Below are 7087 nucleotides of genomic sequence, written 5' to 3'. Positions count from 1 at the left end.
TCAAAACTATCATTAAAATGGTCAGATTTTTTTCAACTAGAGAAAATGGTGTCTGCTAACCTCCATAATATTCACCTAAGTGTGTTTTCAGCATTTTCTGGGGGCTTGGCAAGGAAGTCTGAGCTCCCAGAGAAGGATAGGACCAAGAAAATTCTGAACAAGACTGATGAGAGTAGGACCCTGCCTGATATCAAAATTCTCCAGAAAGATGCAGTGCTCTTTGAAAGCTTAGTGCCAGCAACAAAAGAGAGAAAAAAAATAGATTCATGAATCAGAATGGAGCCCAGAAATGGTACTTAGAATGGGGGCTTGGGATCTGAGCAAGGAGACATCCCCCCTACTGGGAGATAATAGAGGGGTCACTATGTGGGTGTAGATGGCTGGGTATAGGGGTGGGGACTCTTGTCTCTGGTGTAGGGGGAGAAAAGGCAGATTTTATTCTGTGAAATACAAAACCTAGAAGCCATAATGAAAGAAATAGAATGATACCCTTAACCACATAAAATGAAAAGCTTCTGTATGACAAAAGACATTGGTGCAGTGCGTTGAGCGCAGTGCTGTGAGGCTGTCCGCAGCCTCTGTAGTGCGGGTTCGATTCCCGGCCCGGCCAAGGAGATGCCCACATGGCGTAGCAGACCTCTCCTGTCTCACCTGCTACTCCCTTAAGCAGTGTCTTCGGTCTGTTTGCCTGTTCTGTTCCCCTCTCTGTCTCTGGTGAATTATCTCACCCTCTTGCGCCTCTGGCCTGTACCCCAGTTCTTGTATAAATAAAATAAATCTTAAAAAAAATAGATAAAAGATTAAAAATAGAGCGGGAGGGGAAACAGGCTGGGAGAAAAACATACTGGGAAAAAATATTTTCAATATGTAGCAAGCAATATACAATATTCACTCCTTATTAGCTGACATACAAAGAGCTCCTAAAAGTGAATAAGACAAATCTGTAGTCAAAATGTGTGCACACACTGAGGAAATGCAAATGGCCAACAGACACGTGAAAAAATGTTCAACATCCCTAATAATCAGGGAAATGCAAATCAAAACCACACTGAGATACCACCTTACACCAGTAAGAATGGCACATATCAAAAAAACAAGCAACAACAAATGTTGGCGAGGATGCGGTGAAAAAGGAACTCTCCTACATTGCTGGTGGGAGTGCAAACTGGTCCAACCACTATGGAAGGCTGTCTGGAGGTTCTTCAATCTACTAAAAATGGAGCTACCATACGATCTGGCAATTCCACTACTAAGAATCTACCCAAAAGACACAAAAACAGTGTTTCAAAAGAGCACCTGTACACCTATGTTTACTGCAGCACTATTTACAACAGGTAAAACCTGGAAACAGCCCAAATGCCCAAAAATAGATGACTGGATCAAGAAGATGTGGTATATATACACAATGGAATATTATTTAGCAATCAAAAAAAGATAAACTCATGCCATTTGCAGCAACGTGGATGGAGCTAGAAGGAATTATGCTCAGTGAAATAAGCCAGAAGGAAAAAGAAAAATATTGGATGGTTTCACTTATAACAGGAATAGTGGGGAACCAAATAGGACATCAGTGTAAAGAAATAATAATTACTGTACAAACCACAACAAAGCAAAAACAGACAATTGTAAACCAGAGACATCCTGCAGGGGAGGAGGAGGGAGAGGGGTAAGAGGGAGGGAGGGAGGAGCACAGGGGACTGAGGTGAAGGTGCACAGGTGCCTTGGGGAAGGAAATTCTATGGGGACTCAATCTGAGGGGGTGGGGGGAGGCAAATATTGTCTAAAATAATTTAAAAAATTGATAAATGTTAAAAAAATTAAAAAAAACAGTGTGTGCACAGGGAACTCTTGGCAGGGATGGGGGTGGGGGATGCAAGGTATTAGCAAAAATTAAGAGAAATTGCTTCACTGGAAAGTAAGGCAATGCAAAGAAAAGCTATTTATCTGGTTGGAAGAAATAATATGATAATGATAAGGGTTTTGACAAAATTATGCAGAAATGGGTGTCCTCACACCCATTTCTGGTGTTGAAGGCTAAGTGAGCAATATCTTCCCATAGAGTGGTTTGTTTGGCAGTGTTACTAAGTTAAATGATAACACATAAAACTGCTAAACACAGAAACCTTTTGACAGAGTTCCCACTTCTGGAAACTTACCCATCAAAGGACTCACAAGAGCTACAGCAAAAATTACAGGAGTAGAATAGAATTCTGTGGATAGAAGGGTGGTGGTGTTACAGGGTAACCGCAATGTGAAATGGGTTGCCTGACTGTAGGTCCACATCCGCACACTTAAAAGGAACTTAGAATGAGACTCAGCTGCAGGCACACAAAAGGATTAATAAATGGTTTATTTTCAAAAAAGGGAAATGAAGAAAGGAATAACTCAGGGGGCAAAGAGATAAATTGGTGAATGTGTCCTACCAGTTCCGCTGAGCTAGGACCCAATAGCATGCTGAAAATCAGCGAAAAACCCAAAATCCTCCCAAGGCCCACATGTCTGGTACTAGGCCTGGCTGCTTAACTCCACCCTCAGTTCCCAGCAATCCTCCCTCCAGTGGTGATGACATGGGATTTGTAGTCTTTGATGTCTTGGATCTCTTTGGTCTGGGCTGGAGGTGGGGGTCTATAAAACCTGTGTTTGTGAAGTTCATTCAGGACATCCTTTCACCCCAACAGTGGGGGAAAAAAACTGTAGTGTGTCCAAATATATGGAATACTGGGCATCCACAAGAAAGACTATTTACAAGATAGAGTTGTTAAAATTTTTCTAGACATTGGAAACAGAACAAGTCTACTTTGTTTTATTTAAATCTATGTATATCTAAATGTATACTCTCCTGTCACTAACTCAGGCTTGGGTACCTTTTTCACATTCCAACAGATTGTCATCCCTGCATCTGTGATTCCAAAATGTGTGGCATTATGTTTGTGTAAGCACAGAAAAATATCTGGGATAATACTCATAACTTTGAAGGGAGGGTAGATTGAGGAGGCTAGGGAGAGGCACTTTTACTATGGTAAACATTTCTGAGTTCAGTTCTGTACTGTGAGTACGTGCCATTTTTGCTCTATTTCATCCTAAGTTCCCAGAAGTTTAGTTTTCACTCCCCCACCCCCCAACCACCTTTATTCTTAAGGGGATCACTGTTTTTGATTTTTTTTTCATTTTCCCTGGAATCCAAACCAAGGGAACAAAGGTCAGAGGTGAGATGATGGTCCCCGTCCAGCAGGGAGCTCTGTCCTGGGGAGTAGATTATGGGGTTCCAACCATCCTTCTCTCCCCCATGAGGTTCCCAATGAATGGATAGGTCAAGAACTAAGGTTTCCTTGACCTACATATTTGTGTAGCTGTGAATTCTGTAAGATGCTTTGCTACGAGTTCCAGAAAGCATCACAGCAGTAACTTCAGACTTAAAGGTATTTATAGTGTTATCAAACAAGAAGTCCAGAGAAAATTGTTTTTGTGGTTGATTAGGAAGAGTCAAAGATATGATTAGGGACATAAGATCTTTCCACTTTTGTTCCCCATCCCTCCAAAGTGTTGGTGTTCACTCTAGATTTGTCATCTCGTGGTTGCATGATGGCTGCCATAGTTCTAGATAACATTTCTTCATACAGCAGTGTTCAATGTAGAAAGAAAAGGAGATGCCAAGCTGAGTGCATAATTCCCCTTATATCTTACTCGCCAAAGTTGGTCATATGCCTACCCCTTAGGCTGGCAAAAGCGAATGTGATTGGCATGGAGGCATGATGATTTATCCTCTGGGTTGTGCATGTTACTGCCATCCTGGGGTACTGTTTGCAACCCAGAAAGGGGGATTACTGTTGGGGAGCCAAAGAGTACATTGCCACAAACTCCTAAGTCTTGGCACTGAGCACATGGCCTGAGGTAATGTCCCATATTTCTCATGGGAACAGTGCAATGAGTTATAAATGTAGAGTGACTAACTCAAATATGTGATGAAGACCTCATTAAGGGAGTCTAAAATGTTTCCTGATAATTTCTTCAGTCTCCTCAAATGATGTGTTTTTGCCAACCATACTGGTGAAAAATGGCATTTTGCACCTGAGGTCTCTGAAATCAGCTCATTTCAAAGAAAGGAATTGCAGATGTCTCCAGAGATAGGCCACCAGGACCTGAGCTTGCAGCTTAAGCATTTGGTGGAAAATAGAACAAGCTTCCCAGAAAAGAAACTGAAGGTGCCAAAGGTTCACAGGTGGCAGGAGAGAAAAGCCATCAGCCTGCATGGGACCTGGAAGCAAAACTTCAGCATCATTCCCACACCTTCCTTGAAAGAAAGGCATCTGGGTTGTGGGGGAATGTACTGGGCTGAACCATGAGCAAGAGCAGCAGAATTCTGCATAATCTTGGGGCCACACAGACAGGAAAAGAGGAGAGAAATCAGTCCAGATTCAATTTCCACGTTACCTGGCTGGGCACTTTTCCTCTGGAGCCTAGCATTTCAACCTCTTTCCTTCACTAAGGGCTCACCCAAAGGACAACCCTTTACCCCAATCCAGACATCCTCCCCAGAACACTTTCATGTGTGATGTACCAATATCATTAAAGACCATCAGCACTGGAAGTAGCATGTATAAGAAAGACTTTCCAGTGCCTTTTCCTTCACTGAGGATCCAATGTCAAATATGGTATGGACATAGCCAAGAGGAGCAGCCGGAATGCACACAGACCTGGTTGAAGACCCAGCGGTGCCACCCATCAGTTGTGTGTGGTGGCTCTTAAATAAACCCATAGGTCTTTCAGCCTTTGCAGAAAAGCTCACTGTGTTTTTTGGGGAGCACTTTCAATGCTCCAGCAGATAGCTTAAAATTCTGCTTCAACTTTATTTCTTGATTATACAGAGCCCCCCCAAACAGCCCAGAGTAAGAGATTATGCACTTTGCAGGGCTTTCCTGAGCATATGCACATGCATATTACTTTTTATACTTACAGGAATATGTCAGAGTTTTTCAATTTCCCTTATGGACATCTTACTTTCTGATTTTTCTTTTTACATCTTTGGCCGGTGTCTTGGTAGCCTCCACTGGTATTGCCACCTCAGTCATCTGCACTTAACTTTTCCCTTCCCTCCTTACAAATACATTGCATCTCCGCACTGCTATTTCCTCAACAATGTTTTATCATAATAATCCTATAATGAAAGATGGAAGAGCAGAAAAAACAGCCTGGGTCTGTTAGATACACTTAGTGCACTTAGATTCACTTAGGTGCACTTAGGAGCATCTAAGTGATGCACCTAACCTGGAATCATCCAGATGCCACCTGGCTTCTGCTGTGGCACCTAGGCAAGATGGGGCAGGTGTGGGGAGATGGGAGGATGGCCTGGGCAGCCTGGAAAAGGTCTACAGAAAGTAATCGGTTAACAGAATGTAGCCTTCCATTTTCACCAATTACAGACCTACTCTGGTTTCTAGGACTCTAGACTGAATTTATCCAAATGCTCCTATCATTCCAATAATTTTCAAGAAGTCTGGATCCTATAGTTAGTCACATGGCAGACAGCTCCTCCTGTCCCTTTTTAGCCTGACCCCTGCAAGGTAGGTATTGTTATCCTGTCTCATGCATAAGAAACTGTGGCTTAGGAGGATTAAATAACTCATCCGAGGGCATTCTCAGAGTTGGCAATGAACCTGGTTCTCTCTTGTTGAGGCCTGAACTCTCTTCACTGCACCCCAGTGACTTTTAAAACAACCCCCATGACTTTGTTCAGACTTGCTCTTGAGGACCCTTCCTCCTTGGGTGACTTGGGCAACTTTTCCTGAAGGATGTTGGACTCAGGAAAGTAGAAATGGGGATTCCAGGCATAGAAAATGTTGGCGCTGAGTCCACAGCCAGGAGGCTGCGGGGTATGCAGGAAGCACTCACAGCAACCAGTTGGCCTCCCTCCTGCTGCCTCCTCTGCTGCTGCCAACTCTCCCTCACTGCTGCCAGATAATTCTATCCTTCCCTGCTCAAAGACTTCCAAGTCTCCAGTGCTCCGAGCCTCCATCAGAATGATCCAACAATCCATCCAGACAGTGGGAGGCTTCCCTGGTTAAGCCAGTCTTCCTTTCTCTACCCTCCTGGGCATAGTTGTCCCCAGCAAACCCCTTGCCCACACCTCTGCCCAGCATGACTCCCCTTCCCAGCTACCTCCCCATTGCCAAGTTTTTCCTACTCTGCAAAAGCCACCTCCCCAGGAATACTCCCTTAACTCACTCCAGTGAACCCCAAGGAAGTGCTCTTGGATAGTTCCTTGATCTAAGTTTCTGGTTTATTCATCTATGTGGTAACAATAGCTTGTGACAAGTGCAATGGAAACATGGGTGGTAGAGAAAGTGACATCAGAACTCAGATAGCCAGTGAATAGAATTTGTGGGCTCTCTGATAATTTTAACATCATTTTTGCATTATAGAAGTAACCAAACTTCATGGAAAAACATATAGAGAAAAATCCCCTATTTATAACATCACCCAGCCAGGACATCTACTGGAAATGCTTTTGGAGAAACTGTTGCCCTTGTTATATGGTACATCTTGGTCATGTCTTCATTGATTGTTGTTAATTGGCTGGAGGCTGAGGGCTTTACATTGCAGCTATAATTGGATAGTTTTTAAAATATATTCAGATGTGCAACCATCACCACATGTAGAATATTTTCATCATCCCTAAAAGAAATCCTCTGCCCATTAGCTGTCACCTCCATGTTTTTTGCTTGATATTATTTTACAAGCATCTGTTCCTGGTGTCTGGCAATGTTAATTACTTTATCTGATGACTGCTAGCAAAGGATGTTGGTAGGGAAATGTTGCATGTCAGGTGTGCTCTAGAATGAGGGTGCTGCCGAAGATTGTAAAAGCTTGATGGAATTGGAAGTGAGGGAGGAGTAAAGGAGAGAGATGGGAGGGAGCTGTCTGTGAGGAGGGACTGGCCTAGGACATAGCTTTGGGGGTGAAGAGAAGCAAAGCCCTGAAGCAGAATCAGTGGCAATTTAGATGTGGGGTGGATAAAGGAGGAGGAGCACACTTCTTGGGGATGGAGGGGTGAGTAGTAAGGTCATTAACTTAGGGGAGGGCACAGGTT

The sequence above is a fragment of the Talpa occidentalis genome, unplaced genomic scaffold (genome assembly GCF_014898055.3).
Source record: "Talpa occidentalis isolate TD23 unplaced genomic scaffold, MPIMG_talOcc4v2.1 talOcc4.7, whole genome shotgun sequence".
Classification (NCBI taxonomy): domain Eukaryota; kingdom Metazoa; phylum Chordata; class Mammalia; order Eulipotyphla; family Talpidae; genus Talpa; species Talpa occidentalis.
The sequence above is the reverse complement of the archived record's forward strand: the minus strand, read 5'-3'. Positions refer to the sequence as shown.